General features: G+C 40.6%; 1 protein-coding gene across 2 annotated transcripts in view; it reads right to left on the bottom strand.

Moving 5' to 3' along the window:
• LOC102053907 (cadherin-7) overlaps positions 1-2,972 on the bottom strand; it is an 83,683-nt gene extending 80,711 nt beyond the window's left edge. For both annotated transcript variants that reach the window (XM_005431994.3, XM_027798391.2), the window contains exon 1: positions 2,387-2,972. The gene's annotated coding sequence lies outside the window, so the exon portion shown is untranslated. The remainder of the gene's footprint in view (positions 1-2,386) is intronic.
• Positions 2,973-17,916: the final 14,944 nt, after the last annotated feature.

The raw sequence follows: 17,916 nt of genomic DNA, 5'->3' as shown, positions 1-17,916 counted from the left end.
GCGAAAACCTGCATGGATGCTATATCCATTCTTCTCATCAGATAATTCATGGATAATCTGCAGTTATACAATTGTACAAATTACCCTTTTATATGGAAGTACAAGAATGCTTTGCTATTAAATCAATAGCAAATAATCAAGACTGCTTTGTTATTAAATCAATAAAAGTAGACTTAAGAGAGTTGTGAGGATGTCATCTGACTCAACGCAATTCTAATGACCTGCATCAGCCTTTAATTACAGTAAAGTCTCCCATTATAAGGGTGAAATGCTCTCTGATTAAAACTGCAATATTTAATGGCTTTTTGCAAGAAAATGGTCTACATTGCTGAACTTTGTATTTGTATTCACATTAAATGACACACACTTCTAACATGAGACGGTAGCTCACATTATTACCTTTGATATTTCCCTAATATTCCAAGTAGTTCTTAATCTATATTGAGTACTCAAATCCAAGATGTTTCACATACTTAACACTAAAAGTTGTCGGAGTTAGCTTTAGCTCCTTTACTTTTCTCCCCTTGCTGTGGATTTCATTGCAGTTGGTTTTTTAAATCTTACTTAGCCTTCATGACCCTAAAAAAGAAGTGTGTCTAGATTAGATCCCCTGGTAGTTGCGGGCTGGAAAGCTGGAAAAGTGTGTACAAGGACTTTAAACAGGATGTCACATTTGGTCCCTAGGTAGTTCTGCTGAATTTGTTTAGTGGGTTTTTGTTCTTTTTTTCTCCACCCGCTGCAATGAAGTAGCTCTAATGAGGCACAGTTGTATTATTTCTAAATGCCCTCACTTTACTTTTGCATCTTCAAAGCTGTTACAGTATTGCTAAGAGCAATCAGCATAATTTCCCTGCTGATCCTTATCTGTTGACCTGTTGTACCTTCAGAAAATATATTTTAAGCAAACTTAATTTATTTAACGCAACTTTCATGCTATTGCCCAGCCGTATAACTCTTCATCTGAGATTATGCAGACCTATCTTTTTTCAAAAACAAAGTATCTACCTTTTCACCAGTAACAATTCCCTGCAAACTTCAAATAATATAACAGAGGGACAATTAGTAAATATGATAAGGGTAGAAAAGTAAAGTCTCACATCACTGTCAAGAAGAGACTGTTTCAGAAACTGGCATCCTTAAGAGTTTACTTATTTGTCCTGGAAAAGAGATTTATTTTCTGCAAAGCTGTACAATCATCTATATTTTAGCTGAAAAATGGCAAGGCACTATGTCTTGTTAGAGAGACTATAAAGTATACACTGCCCTTTCAAGTCTCTGCTTTGACTTGAGAAGTTATCTATCAGAACACAAGATTTTATCCTTGCAATGAGAAAAGATTAAAGTATCAACATTTCAGTTCCCAGAATCAGAATGGTTCACTAGTCTCTGTCTCCCATCCCTCCCCAAATCCCTTGATTTGCCGGGGTGTTTGCAGAACCCTGGCTCACCTGAACTACCTCACCTTTTGAAAGCATGAGTGCAATAAAGGCTAAATCTTCTCTCAAAAGGGCGTATCTTTTCCTCCATTTAGCAACTAGAAGTCTGAGGATCCAGATCACAGTGCACACAACCTATTATACAGGAAGCCAGGACATGCCCGTGCGTGGATATGTAGACAGATGGGGGGACGGGGCGGAGGAAGAAGGGTCAGTATCAGACAGCCAAGCACTGCAGAGCTAGCCTTACCAGCTGAATACTAATCAAAGAAATAAGCTCCCGTCATTTCAACATTTACTAACTCTAGAATATCCGTGACATAACAGCAGGAAAGCTCTGGGAAATAACTCTGGGAAATTTCCTGGCCTCGGTAATCTTTTGCTCTGTAGCATCAGCGCCGGACTCTGAGATCAAGCAAGACAGCCGCTTTGGTTTGGCAGAAAGGACCGAGATAAGAACCGAGGTAGTCAGGACTTAGTGCTGCCGATATTTTGCAGAAGTCTGTGGTCCTCCCTTCCCCCACCCCACCTCCCCGCTTGTCTGTGAGACTTCTCCAAAGAGTCAGGGGGATGCTATTGTTCTCCCGTTTTTCAGAAGGTGCACACACGCGTACAGCATCAGCGCTCGCTCTTCCCACGGTTTCCCTGCCACGTCTGGTGCCGGCGCCCCGGCAGCCGTTCCCAGCCGCGCTGCCCGGGCGGCACCGGCTCCCCCGGCCCCGGCCCCGGCCCCGGGGAAAACGAAACTTACCGCTGCGCCCGCGGCCGTGCCGCCCCGCTGCCGCCGCAGAGCCGCGGCCCCGCAGCCGCGCGGGAGCACCTCGGGGGCCGGGGCGGGGAGACGGACCGCGCACAGCCCTTCCCGCAACAACTCCGCTCTCCTGCTGCCTGCGCGGGAGGGGCAGAGGGAGAGGGATGCGAGGAAAGGCACAGGTGCAGCCGGCACTTACCTGCTGCCCCTCTCCCTCGGCTGCCCAGCTCAATGAGTATTTTAATCCCAAGGGCCGGCGGTGGCTCTGTGAAGCGCTGGCGGGATGCTCCCAGGCGGGGGCCGGGCGGCGGGCGGCGGGGCGCCTTCCTGGCATGGGGGCTGCGTGCCCGCCCGCGCACTCTCCCGCACCCGCGGAGACAGGATCGCCGCCGCCGCTCCGCTCCTCCTCCACCGCACGGTACGGCGCGGCCAGCCGCTGGGCACACGGCGGGAGAAGTGGGTGCCGGTGCCAAGCCCAGCTCCGACTGGATGCGGATCGTGGCTGCGGGAGGAGGAGGAAGAGGAGGGAGGGAAGGAGCGGGGAGGGAGGGAAGAAGGCAGAGGAGGTGGGGATGCTGCTCTGGGCAGGGGATATCGCCGCTCGGCGACCGGAGCCGGCTGCCAGCTCCGTCCGAGGGCGCTCGGAGGGGGCACCGGGTCTCTTTGTACCTCCCGAAGACCCAGCGGTGGCTATTGAAAAGGGATCCAGGGAGCAAGCAGCCTGCCCGGCCCCACTGCCCTCCCCGCCTCTCCACCTCCTCCTCCTCCTCCTCCTCCTCCTCCTCCTCCTCCTTCTCCTCCTCCTCCTCCTTGACAGGATACACAGATGGAGTCCTTTGGATAAGAATTGGGAGCCGGGCTAGGGAGTGGGGCGGGAAGCAATCTATCTCTCCATTTGCATTTGAAACGCGGAGCTGAAGGAGAGAGTTTAAGAATGTATTGTTTTTATTCCCACCCACCCCCCACCCCACCCAAGCCGCGATCAATTGAGCTCCCGAGGCGTGAAGACAAAGTCGCCAAACTAATCCGAACTTTCGGGGTCCCTGCTTTCCAGTTTTGCCTTGTTTCCCCAGCCTGCTCTGCTTCCACTTGCAAAACCCACCCCTCCTGCCCCGGCCCCCTCCCCGGGGCGGCGGGGGCCAGCCGGGGGCCGCGGGGCAGCGAGCGGGCCGGGCGGGGGTCCCCTCTCCGGGTCCCGGGGCCGCGGCGCGGCTCTGCCGGGGCAAGGCACGGACCTCCCGCCCACCTGGACGGGAGACCTGAACCCCCGAGCCCCCGGCTGCCTCCTGCCCTCCCTAGCGCTGCCGTCCCTCCTACCCGCCCCCTGTTTAAACCGGAGGGCGGGGGTGGGGGTGTGTGCGTGAGGTGGGCGGAAAGGATGAAAAAATGATACATTGAAAAAATAAACCAAGTGCTTTCATAGAAGGAATGGTGGGGAGAGGGACCGTGCCCCCGGAGGGACTGTGCGCGCCGCCGGCGGAGCAGGCGCGGTGTCCGGCGGGGCTGGTGCCGGGCAGCGCCCGCAGAGCCCCGCAGAGCCCCGCAGAGCTCGCAGAGCCCCGCAGAGCCCCGCAGAGCCCCGCAGCCCGGCCGCCCGCGCCAGCCGCTGGGGGAGGTCAGTACTTGCGGTGCTGGGGCGCCGCGCGGTTGGGACAGCGGCAGCGCAAACTTTCTGCCTCATTTCAGCACTGCTGAAGCCTTCCGGGTCTGCGGAATGAAACAGACCTGCGGCTGAAACGTGATCGGCCAGGAGTCAGGACGCCTCCTGCAAAAAAAGCAGGCAGAGGTTCCAAGTGTTGGCGGAGCTGCTGAACTGACATTTTCCACAGGCAAAAATATTTTTAACACTTACTGTTTTTAGAACAATGGATCGTACCAAGGGCAAGGGTAAGAAATGAGCCTTGGCCAATGTCTTTTGATTTATAACTTTACTGGAAAAGCATTCCCAACACAATATGAACAAACTAATCATGTGCATTTATAATTAATTTTCATTCCTATTATACATTATACTGTGAAGTGTGATGTCAACCATAATAATGTAAAGATAAAGCCACTTAAAAAAACCCTACAAAATAATTGCTTTAGATCATGAAGGATTTTTTTTAAAATAATTTTAATTTCTTGTGTTTGTTTGTAGCCTTTGAATACACAAATGCAAACATGCATGGGTATTTTAATAAATGTAATAGGTAACTGCTATGTGTTCCTTGTCTTTAAGCTTCATTTTCGGACACGTGACTTCCAATGTCACCCTTCTAATCAGGGAGAGACAATTCAGCATCATGGCATTTGTGAACTGGAGAAGTGGTTTAAAGAGAACAACTAGAAGCTATCTTCATTCTCCAAGTTATGGAGTGCCTGAGTGCATGGTTACAACTTAATAAGATTTATTCAGGCAAGAAAATCCTGAAACATGATTGCACACAGTTGCTTAACATTGTAATTAAGGATTCTTCTTTCCTTTGTACTCCTTCCCCCAATCCCTAATTCATCTTTCACAAGTTCATTAAAAAAAAAAAAAATAGACAAAAAAAGACAAAAAAGTCTCTTTGCACTGATCCTTAGAGGACAAGGTTCAAGGACAGATTATCTTTTTTCATCACTAAATATCACAAACACCTCTTCTTTATCTTTTTTCATTCTGAGATGTACCCAGTACTTGGAAACCTTATCTTTTCCTACTTAATTCAGTAGCTATGACTTCAATGGTGAAAATAGAACAGTTTAAAAAGAGAGAGAAAAAAATCATTGTTTGGGAATAAGTTGATACAAAAAAAAAGAATCTACAAGGGGTTGCTAGCTTCATAAACCTTACTTAACATCTTGAATTTTTTTCTTTGCTCTTCAGGTTCAAAATAGAGACTAAATAGTTTTACAATCACTGAAAATCTTTATAAAGGAAGGGTTCTTTCTCATTAATTTTGATTCTGATCCAGATATTACTAATGGAGAATTGGAATAGCCAATTATCACCCAATTAAAAAGCTTTCATGCGTAGTCCTTCGCAGAGTATTTCATGATGTTCTTACTACCTTAGCAGACTTCTCTCAAGGATGTTCCAAAGTTCTATATTCTCTCAAGCAAGACCTTTCATTAAACTATATGTTTGTGAAAACATTTGAACTTATTTTTACTATGTTGAAAACAGGATAGATATTTTTGTCAGATTATTTTTCTAAATGCTTATGCTGCCATATCAAAATAAAATTTATTAAACCTTTTGATTTTCATGGGAGCAAAACAGCCAAGTGACTCCAAGCAAGAAGTGTGACTAAGCAGACCAATTTAATTTCATTACACACGCAGAATAAAATATAAAGAAGCAATTATTCTTAGTCACTTTTGGCAAGCTACCATTTTTAGTAACATAAGCAAATGTATATATTTTTAATAAAATTTATTCTTGACTGTCTTGATTGTGAGTTTTTGCCAGTGAGTCAGTCCATTCCAATACACTGACTGGATCATTTTGGCTCTAATCCATACTTACAGTGTTGTTGTATTTCTTTCTTATATGTTTTGTAGTACATTTAGTCATCTTGAAATGTACGGGTGTACAGCTTCTGGAGGAATTCTACGGTTTGTAAAAACGAACAATGCTAGACTGTCTCTTAGGTAGGCCCCGTAAAGACTGACTGCAGGCATCAAAAGATATATTGGTACTGGCACCTTTCCCATCTTTTCACTTCTGAAAGTGTCAAAGGTGCCTTTTCACAGTATGAGTTGTGTTGCTGTTCTGTATAGTGGATCCATAGGCAGATTTAGGACCACCAAACCTACTCTGACACATGCTCTCAAATGGTCCTTAGACAATGACAGCTTTGGTGGCCACTGCTTAGGGAGGATTTTGACCTGAGACAGAAAATGGAGAAGTTTTATAGTTGTCATTAGTCCTCTGAGCTACTGACAGTCTCTCAACTTTAGCATTTCTACCTGTACATTCATAATATACATTCTGAACAAAAGCAATGTCTATTAACTGCTACCTGGATGCTGGTAACTCACTGACTGTGTGGGCAGAAATAACTTCCATTATGCACTCAGCAACAGCTTGCAGAGTTCCTTCAGTATGAGAATGTATTGCTCTCATAGGCAGAATGCTAACTTTTCCTTACTTTTCCTAAAAATGTATATGTGATATTAGGCTTTCATGAGACAAGTAGGAGACCTTGCAGTTTAAGATCTTTTTTTAAAGAAAAACACTTCTTAATACCATTAGCACATGGTTGCCCTGTACAAGTACTTACACCTCTATAAATGACTCTTAGGTAAGGACTTCTGCTGTCCAGGACATTATTTACAGGTGGCTATAATTCTGATGTGAATTTTTCACCTTTTGTATCACATGGGAAATCATTATCTATTGTTGTGGTTACACTAGCTCTGATTCAAATCTAGAACTGAGCATTGCTTGTCTTCAGTATTCTTTTGTTCTCATTTCTACAAATAGCAGAAGGAAAAACAAAAGGCTTATTGAAATTGAAGACACTCACCGCCTTTAACAAGATACTCAACACAGGAATGTCTTTGCTTTTCTGTGTCCTCTTAGTTATGACTTAATTCCCTATTTAAACTTATTTTTGGAGACAATTACATTGTTGTCTATATTCCAGTCTTTTTTCCCAGCCCCTGTGGGGCCACAGTAATTATGGGGACCTACCTAATAACCCCCAAAATTCAGCAACCTGTTCTTTAGCAGATAATTTGTAGAATAACCTCTAAACATACGACAACTAAAAAGATAAACATGAACTAAATTGTAGCAAGTAGCAATAGTGGTGATTCAGTTGGGGAATTTATGAGGTCTCTTTATGTAACCACAACCACCCACTCCATTTAGGAAGTGTTACCTTATCAATTCAATATTACCATCATGGCTCAACCTGTTCCTCTCTGGTTCCTCTTTATCTTCTTTTGAGTTTCCATGATCGTTTGATAACATATTTGGCCCACGTATACTGGCAAATTTGGGACACTGATATATTTGCAAGAATGGTATTCTTCTTCAGAAGTAAATCTCATTAATCTAAGGAAATGTGACTGTAAAAGTAAGAAGAAGTTACCATTGCCTAAGGTAATAGACAGAAAACAGGCTTCTTTAATCATAAGGAGGCTCCAAAATGAAAAGAAAAAGATTCTGCTATTGTTGGTGATTTATTAGTCACACAGCAGTAAGAACAGCACCAGGAAATATCAATTGAAAAAGAACTGCATGGAAAGAATTTTGAAAATCTCACAAGAAGATGGTGGCAAATGGCAAGTAGGCTGTCAGAAGACTGAAAAGTGAAATGGAGAATTTCATTATGGCCACACAGGAATGGGCTATTTGTACAAGCAGGGATAGATGGCTTAAAAAAGCCCTAAGACCAGAATGTAGGCTGTGTGGCCAGGCTCCAGATGCTATTCATCATATTATAAGTGGATGTACCAAGCTGGCCAGCAGTGAGATGGAATACGGCAGGACAAAGCTGGCAGTGTAGTGCACTGAGCGCTCTGCAGAAGTATGGATTACCAACAGGGGAAGGCGGAAAAAAAAAAAAAAAAAAAAAAAAAAAAAAAGCAGCAGCAGCCCAAGAAAGATGCTGGGAGTAAAAGCATTAAAAGATTATTTTTAAAACATGAGGAGAAAAAAAAAAAAGCTAAGAACAAGAGCTAGGAAATGAGATAAGGCATATTATAAGGCAATTAAAAGGCAGGAAGAAGGCTTTAAAATGCCTTTTTTTTTTTTTTTCTCATTCAAGGAAATTGTTCAAGCAAAAGTGCTAGGAAAGGCAGTGTCAGAGCAGGAGCAGAAGTTCAGTTTCTGAGAAGTGCAAGCAAACAAAGTGCAAACTACCTGTGTATCCTTGGACCTGCATTAATGTTGCAATGGTGTCAAGTTATAGTAGAAAGTCTGTAGAAACAGACCTCACACAGCAACATCTATGAGCATCTTTTGATGAACACAACTGTAAATAAAGAAATTCACAAACACTTGGGTCTCAGATTAATGCTTCATACCAGCATGATTCTGCTGGTGGAGAAACATCACCATTTTTATGATAAGCATTCCTCTCTTTTCTGTATGCCAAAAAAAAAAAAAAGATAAGGTTAGGTAAGTTGTTACTAAATATTAAGCTCAGTCCTGCGGGGCATTCACACTGTGGCACAACTAAGGTCAATTTTTCAGAGGAATAGCAATCTAGACTCAAAACATTTGTCTGATTCTATGAAAAGTTATACATAGGAAGTCAAATTGACTGTGGGGAGTTTTACAGACTTCAGGGGGCTGCTACTGTTAGCAGTCATCAAAAAATCTGCAGCTAAGTTACTTGTGAAAAATGCCAATATATACACAAACCAGTAACTGACCATACATGGCAGGATGTATCACTTCAAGTCAGTGTCTATACTCTGGATCAACTTTACAAAATTAATGTGAATAACTTCTCCACTGACCTCTAAACCCAAACCAGATTTCAGTGTTTCTATGTAGTTTGTCAGTACAAGCTTGAACACTTGCATGAATAAAAGCAGAGATTACAGCTGCAATTTTAGAAGACTTTTCTGAATAATAGACCCAAATTATGTATACTCCTGCATTATGACTAGTATTCAAGATGCTCGTAACCTTCCCTGTGTGAACACACTAGCTAAGGAAGCAAATTTTATTTATTTATATTTTTCCCCTGACCACAGCAATTATTGGACAAGCTCACTCTCAGTTTAAAAAAAAAAAAAAAGAAAAAGAAAAAAAAAAAACCCAAACAACAAAAACTTGCCCCAAACCAAAGTAAAAACCAAGCAAAAAAAAAATAATCCCCAAACCCTAAACATTTACAAAATGTACAATCTAAGCATTATAAGTACAAGAAACACCACAAACGAGGAACATGCTGGTGAAGCTTCTTTTTCACCTTCAGGCAATCAAACTTTTCATGTCTGAATGTTAACCTAAATGCTAAACTCCTATACCTGAATATTTATGGATAAAGAGTTCTCAAATGACATGTAAACAATTGTATAGGAAGCATATGGCTATACCTTCCAAGTGAACTAGAGAAAAAGTTCAACTAGCTTCATCAACTTGAACTGCCCACTCTCACAATGACTTGGTGAGAAGGCCAAAGGAGACGTAATTTGATGTGTCAATTTTCCACCCAGCTAATGTATCCATCAATTTTTTTGTTCCTTAGGAATGACAACTCAGGCATTACTTTTATATTAAAATGTCAAAAACTTTATAAATCCCTTAATCCTATCCAGCTGCTACCTGTTCTTGGGACAGAGTTTGCATTCATTAAAATCAGTGGGAAAACATCTTTTGATTCAATGAGGGAAGAATAAGTTTTTTGAAAGATCTAAGTAATTGTTGGTTAGAAAATTAACTCAGAGTATGGAACACAACACTTTGTCCCACTCCTACAGAAGGTGGTGGAAATGTTTGTTCATTTCTATGAAGATGCAGGTCCCAAGGCATTACACCAATGGTTGTGTTGCAAGAATGAAAACAGAGCTTGATTAATTCCTATTTCCTCCTACCCATGCCTGTATGTATAAAGGAAAAAACAAAAGAGCTGAGGGCAGGTGAAAAAAAGATAGCAGTTCTCTGGAACCTTCTTCCTCCCATACTTGGCAGGTTAACAGTATAGTGCCCTAGCACAAGAAGAAAAAGCCATTCAATCCCCTTCACTCTTAGTGTATTTCCTCCAGCCTGGCCTTTGGAGACATCAGGCACTGGTCACTAGGCTGCTGTGTCTAATCATTCAGAAACATTGACCTTAGTGTCACCTGTCTTACATGCCCTGGTGGTTTTTTTTGGGAAAAAAAGCACTGCTTTTGGTTTGCTTTGAGTCACAGAGGTTTGTCATTTATGTCATGCTGTTGTGAATTTTCTGAGGCAAGGCTTTTTCAGGTCAATCATGGGACATACACAGAGCACAGACACATTGATCTCAGTGTAAATTATCACCATACAGATAAATATTAACAATTTAATTTGCACATGCAGACAATACACACATAAGTCGGATACTTTAAGTCATCTCATGTCATGGAGCTGTTTTCATCTATACATATCCATGTTGCTCTGAACTTAATGACCATGGCCTGGTCAACCAAAAGTCAGTAAAACTGGAGGCATTGCAAAATTTCTTCTTGAGGATTCTAATACTATCTCCTATTTCTAAAAATTCGTACTTATATAAATCTTTATTGCTAATCTATATAATTGAATAACTCTAGTAGACTTCTTTTAAGTAGCTTTTATTTAATTTATCATGATTATCTTCAAAATATCTGAAATTGATAAGAATGGCTTTACTTATGGGATGCAATATACATCCTCAGTCTCAAGGCCAACAAAAGAATAGGTGCCTTTTGAGCAGCAGATGCCTGCAGGAGGGTAATATACCCACCAGTTACTCAGCTGCTTCATCTGTCATTTTTATGAAGGCATGTCATGGTTGGACAGAGCAAAATTGCCTGTGAAAAGCTATGTGAGGAAAAAAGGGAGAGAGAAACAGGTAACTGCCTCTTCCTAAGTGCTGGACGAAATTAATGTTTATGGTGGATGGGGGGAGAGCACACAGGAAAACAAACATAACAAATAACTTTACACAATATATCTTCATACAATATCAGTCATCGCAGCAGTGCTAAAATGCTGCAGTTGCTCCACTGCTATTACTGGTTGTTTTAAAAGATAAATTAATGTGGAAATTAGAAAGTAACAGGTGTGAAACAATCTTAAGCATAAATTCCTTCACACTTCTTAAGTGTGTTTAAGATTTCAGTTGTCAACCACCCCTTGGTTCAGAGAATAAAAGCAATCAAGGGAAAATGTAACTGTTCTTCAGTGCTATAAGCCCGCTGAGCTCTGTAATTTGCTGAAGATTTGTTTTCTGAAACTTTCACTAGAAAAGGGGAGGTGGGGGTTTGTGGGGAAGAAGTGTTTCTCCAAAAGCATTCTGACCCACAAAAAGACCCAACTGTGCATGTTGGGAAACATGTCCAAACGCTTCGCTATTTAAGGCTTTTTTCTCTTTCAGTAAAATGTCAGTACCTCTTTGAATAGATATTGGCCTTGGCTGAGACCCTAGTGAAAGGCAACAGATGTTGCTAAGATTGTACCCAGGCTATCCTCTATCCTGTTTCATTTCTGAAAGAGAAAAAGAGAGAAAGAGAGAAGAAAACTTGCTTTAAATCACTGGACCATTTTGTACTTCGGCAAATCTGTTTGCACATGCTTGACTGGCCTTGCAGAAAAGGCTGAGCTTTTTGCATTCAGCCTGAGGTCACTCCTAATGCTCTGTTCAGTGGTCCACACTCCTTTCACATGGAGCAGCTGCCTCTGATTGCTAGAACAAATTGAGGTGATTCAGGCCACCAGCAGGGCCACAGTACAAGTGCTTTTCACCAGAAAGGGAGGGAAAGCCTTAGAATAGGACCAACTGGGGCTGCCCACAATAAACCGTAGGATCAGATTTGATACACTCAATATTAAGACATGCTCTTGCTGAAAAGTAGGCCATAGTGACATAAACTACGAGACAGTTGGACTGAAAGAAGAGTGGAGAAAATGGTGTTCAAACATTTATTAAGTTACACCTAATTATTTAATTGGTGAACATTTAAAATAGTAACACTGACAGTTCAGGCTTGGGAACATCTCGCTGTTTAACCCTTGGAAGAATATTCCTGATGTAAATGTGATTCAGGATCAGCTGTGTTGCTCCCCTCTTCCTCTGTACACCACCACCACCACCCAGCCCCCAGTATTGTTTGAAACACCATCTGCAAGTTCTCTAAACTATTTCTGAGATTCATTTACAGAGAAGAATAAAAACCATTGCCGTTTCCTCCAATATTATCAGCCTGTTTAAGTGACTGGAAACGGCTACATAGCTGCTATCCAAGGGGGTTGGGGGGCGGGGGGGCGGGGTGTTCTGGAGAAAAAGTAAAAAAAATAATGAAGATTTGGTATTTACTTCTTTTAAAATTCTTTCCAATCTACCAAATGAGATAAGACCACACAGCAGGCATTAGCAGGGGAAGATGAAGGCATAACCCTCCCCCTTTCCCTGGTGCAGTCAAGCTCCTGCAATTACTTGATTCAGTCCCAGATATCAGATCACAGTATTTTCTGCTGTGTGAAGTATCAGACCAACAGCTCTCTGAGGCTGGGGCCTAACAAAACAAAACAGTACTGCATTAAGCCATGATACCAAGCACTTACCACTTCAAAAGGAAGCACTCTTTGATGCCTCTGAAAGGAAAGCAAAATCTCTATGGATATATAGGTAATTTTACCAGACCGGTCAAAAAATGGATGTTTATGTTAATTCATAAACCCATGAATTTAAGATCAGGGAAATTTGGAATTACAGCATTTATTCTGGCTCTGCATTTAGATGTAATGACTGGGTATAACATGTGACCTTTGAAGTACAGTTATCCATGAGGTAGCTTAGCAAGGTGCAGATGAAAGGAAAAAGTCTTACTATTTACTCGATTAGCAGGTATAGAAACAGAAGCTAAGGGAAAACATAGGTAAAAATCTGCCCATTGACTCAAAAACATTGAGATGTAGAAAAGAAAGTGTGCAAATGGTATGCTAGAGCCTCTGATACATGGCTTCACAAAAAAACCCCAAACCAAAACCAAAACCAAAACCAAAACCAAAACCAAAACCAAAACCCAATAATCTTTTAACTCCTTGAATTACTTACACAACACTGAAGTACATCTCAATATTCCTTTGTTAGTATTTCATCCTACTGCTTACTACTGTTTTAATACAGAAAAGAAATAAACAAAATACTCTATGCTCAAAGAAGAGTTTTAAAACAAAAGGCCAGGAAAAGCTTGTATCTTCAATAGAAAATTCACCTCTTTTTCTCCTTTAAAAAATAAGTTAATAAATATGTGTATCATGTAATCCCCTTCACAGTGCTTCTTAAAGCTTTCTTTTCTCTAAGGCACTGGATATACTAAGTGTACAAGTTTTGAAGAGCTGCATCTGTAAACTCACTCCCATTTGTAAGATGTGGTTTTCAGCTAGGCAAGGGGTTGATTTGTGTGTTTCAATGTCACTGGCAACAAACCCAGCTGAGACATTCTCCTTCTCATTTCTTCCTACTCCCAGGGCTGCCTCTCAGGTCCCTGTCAGTTGGGGCAACATCACGTGTGCGAGGCTATGTTTTGAAACAGATCAGTTCAGTGCTTCAAATTAAATCAAGCAGTAAATACTTTTTTAAGAGAAGTTTCCAATTTGTTTTATTTCACATAGATGGCTTCCCTGATCAACTTTACAGCACAAGTCCATATGTAATTTTGCAGAACAAAAAAATAGGACAGGAGGGCACAAGCAAGCAAATTAAACTTACACTTTAAGTTTCCTTCAAAGCTTTATACGTACTTCTTTGGGAAGCTCAATATAAAAGGTGTTTGGGCACATCTGCTGGTATATTACCTGGTTTTTATCTCATTCTGCTAGTGGGGTATATTTTCTTCATGCTGGTCTTTGCCCAAGCCTTTGCCAAGTCATAGTTTCCCAAAGTATAGATATTGGATGAGGAAGGGGGAGGAATTGAGCCTTTCCAAGTTCTTCAATGGCAATTTCTGGAAAGGAAATGGAGCCTTCTGGGATTAATCTGACAAGAAAGATCAGAGTCACTTCAGCATGCTTCTGCCTACACTTGCCAGATTTGTACAGCATGTAAGCAGGAATGTATGACAGACAGTGTCAAACACTGCTGAGGAAAACAGTAGAAAGGGTATGGGCATTTGCCAGTTGTCAGTCTGAGGTGATAGGCTTTTTAATAAGCCAGGCACCAGGGAACAGAAATGGACTGAATTCATGCTTTGAAGGAAGCAAGTCCTCAGTTGGTCTTCTACACTGTTTCTTCTTATGTATGAAAAAAAAAATAAAAATTGAGTGTGTAAAAGGTTGAGCCTGCCCTTTCTGGGTAGCAAATCCTATTTAAAAAATTAATATCAGTTCCCATATATTCATTTTGAGGGTACAAGTCTAAATATTCAGGTGGTATATAGGCCGCAGCAGAATATAGCCTAAAATCCAAATACTCAAGCCCTTAAAATTTAAGCAGATAAGTTACTAAAGAAAAAAAATTAAAACCCCTCATTGTTAGAGAGAATTTGTGGGTGGTTATTGCTATGCCATGTTTTACTAAAGGTTCTATCCATATTACATTTATTGTAGTCCAGGCACTTTCAGTACTGATAGAAACAAGCAAGAACTGTACAGAGCTAAGTCTGATCTTCTCTATATGTACAGCTCCTAATTGGTATCACTGACCAAAGGTCCATAAGAATCTCTGAAAGGAGATGAGAAGGAAAAAAAATACTGCAAAGATTATTGTTACAGAGATTTTTACATTATGAAAGGGTTAGTTAACAAAATATATAACAGAAGCAAGCAATATAGCTGATTTAGAATTTCAAGAGTCTTTTAAAGATTTCTTCTTTTGAGGATATTAAGCAATAAGAGGGGATGATGCACAGTCATGTTATGGATTAAAAACTAATTAGAAGACAGAAAACAGAGTAGGAATGTATTCCAGCTCACAACCCAGAAATGAGTGTCTTCACACAGCAGTGCCAGAGCAAGACTTATTTGCACAAAACTGCATTCATTGCTCTCCAGTATCCTTACAAATTAAAGGAACAACAAATCAAAACACTATTTCAAATCTTTCTTCTATACTTTTTCACTGAGACTGGGTGTACAGTGATGTTCTGGTCCAAAGGATACAGTGTGTTATAGTTTTGTCCTTGACAATTTACCTGGAAGAAAGAAGTTATAAGGAAATTACAACATTAGCATAGTCTTTCTTTTTCTACCTGAAGCAAGCTGATGGAAACCAAAGGGAAGCATTTAGCTCTGAAGTGTCTTCTTTCTCTGCAGAGACCACAGTTTTCACTGGCAGCAGCTGGCATGCAAGATGATCACCTTCCTAATTTAGTGTTTACATGAGGTCTTTACGTGGGTAGGTTGGCAATCTCAGGTAAACCAAGGACCTTCAAGACAACTGGACAGCAAATCAGAGATTTAGCCCTCTATGGATCCATGAGAACCCTTCAGGCCAAACTGCACTCACTCCATCCATTTCTAGCCCTTCATGGGGCTCCTTTCAATAACGATTATTTGCTAACTGGAACCTCTGGCACCCATTTGCATATGGCCATGCTGAAGGCATGGGTGATACTTGTAATGCTGTGCAGCTACAGAGCACAACCATGATAACTCATTATCTCAGTTTACTTCACAGGTCTCACTCTGATGGCCTTTGAGGCCACTGACTGCCGTTAGTCTCCTAATGAAGTTAGAAGCCTAAGGTAATTAACTTCTCTACAAAAGGTAATTAACTTCTCTACAAAGTAAAAAGCCTTCTACTGTACAGGAATCTACTGTCCTCCATCTTTTTTAAACTGAATAGAGCCTGTCAAAAGATACAGTGAATATAGACTGAAATGCCAACAAATTAGGAACATAAGACTTCAGCATCAACTTCAGTCATATTTTCACAGAAAAGGGGTTCACACATTCCCACTTGTGCAGTATCCTTTTAGCCTTTGGATAGTATCTGTAAGATCTATCAAAAAATGATCCAAATGAAACATAAACCAAAAGATTATGAATGTTTTTGATGTTGGTTTAGTTTTAAGCCCAAAATAAAGAAATTATTTATGAGTGAAAGGGTTAGCATAGATACATAAGGTTATGCTGTACTATGATCCTCATATAATGAAACACAACATCAGAGAAGTAAAAATTGGAACATGGATGTAAGTTAGTTTGCTGAAAAGAAGGTGATGGATAATGAAGGTGGTGATGGTTTTAGGGAATGAAAAGCAGCTAAGTGTTGGAGTTAGCTTGCACACACCATTTATTCCTTGAACATCCCTTACATGATCATGAGAGTTAGGGCAGCCAACTGGTTCACTCAGTTACCTCTGTATACAACTGCCAAAAACTTTTCTAAACCCACCTCTACTGGGAGAACTTTTCTTTTTTGCACACAAGATATCAATATTAGGGTTTTGTATATTGAGACATACTGAAGCACTTCATGCTTGAAGGCTCAGTCTCTGCTTGTAAACACAAAAAATGTTAAAAGTGGGGGCAGGCTATATGATATGGAGTGCCTATGGAGGGTGCTCCAGAACTTTAAAGCATCCGAGACTAGCCATTTTCTAGAGAGACACTGCTCAGGGTAGGCTTTGGATCTAAATCTGTATTGCAATTCCTGTGCAATAATAGAACAAGGCACAGAACTAGTTGTAAATTTGCAGGAACATTTCTAAGTGTATATCATGTGAACATAGTGTAATTTCTTTACCTGTCTAGAACAAGTTGATGATGAGCTCTCTCATGCAATTTTTTCCCAGGGAGGAGGGCTGTATTAATTACTGAATAGTTTAAAATAATATACTGTGAAAGTGGGAAATAGATAGACGAGTTGCATGGTGTTATGGTAAAGACATGTCTTCTATGAAACAACGTGCTTCCTCAAAGCAGTTTATAAGAATGAACTAATTAATACTTCCTCAATTAACACTATTTTTGATTTGTGAATTACCTTAACTCTTTTACTTGAGCAGTCAAGACAAACCAATGCTAAAAATTCCTTATAAAAAAACATTTAATGTCTTCAGCTTCCTGTTCAATGGAATAATATCACTAACATCTTGAAATAAAAGGATTTCACTGTTGTTGAATTTAGCTGCAGTTTTTACCTGGCAGCTGAAATGGTACTCACCATTTCTAAACTCTGACACTCAAATTACTTTTATTTTTTTCTTTATCCTTCTCTCTAGTTTTCATTTATCATATTTTGATATATGCCTATTCCATATTTATATATGTATGCTTAATGCATTAGTGTGTGTGCATGTGTGTGTATATATATATATGTATACATGTGGATATTACTTCACTACATATTCAGACAAAATTCTCACCGAAGACAAGAGGAATTGTAATAGCCATACAGTGAAGATTTAAGATACAGATGTCTTTCCAAGATAAAGTGTTCCATGAAGTTATATCCCGCAACTCCTGCAGGCTACTTAAGCTTGAAGATATGCCACTGGGATGAATATCACAAAAACCCAAGAACAAGCTCCCTTCCAGTCCAGAAGTTTTCATTAAAATATTGATTTACATTCAGTATATTTTGACTTCCCTCCATACCTTATCTGGTTTAAGTGTTATTTAGGTTAAAAACAAATAAGGAGAGAGGGGAAAAAAAAACCCAAACCAACCAACAAACCAAACCCGAACTGTAGGATAACTCGAGACTAAGTCATCCTGAGAGCACATACTTCTTAAAATGCTTGAAATGCAATTTTGGTCTGCTTTTGCTATTTTCAGTTCAGAGTATAACACTGTTCTCAGTTTGACTGGACTTCAACTATAATTGTGATGCTTTTTTATTAGGAGACATTTACAAAGGTGATATAACTACATACCTGACTTAGAAGCCTCCAACTCATTTTATGCTCTTACTTAGGTCATTAAAAGTTGTTTGAATGTGGTTTCAAATCACTGATTTATAGATAAATTCCACTTTCAAGGCAACTCCCACAAAAAATTACAATACAAAGTATATGAAATATGGTGTTAATTAATGTATTAGCTGATCTGATGTAACAAAATAATTTTTTTCCTCTTTGTAGAATAGCTGAGGGATACTCAACAGACAGTAAAAACACTCTACATAA

The sequence above is a fragment of the Falco cherrug genome, chromosome 3, assembly GCF_023634085.1.
Source record: "Falco cherrug isolate bFalChe1 chromosome 3, bFalChe1.pri, whole genome shotgun sequence".
Classification (NCBI taxonomy): domain Eukaryota; kingdom Metazoa; phylum Chordata; class Aves; order Falconiformes; family Falconidae; genus Falco; species Falco cherrug.
The sequence above is the reverse complement of the archived record's forward strand: the minus strand, read 5'-3'. Positions and strand labels throughout refer to the sequence as shown.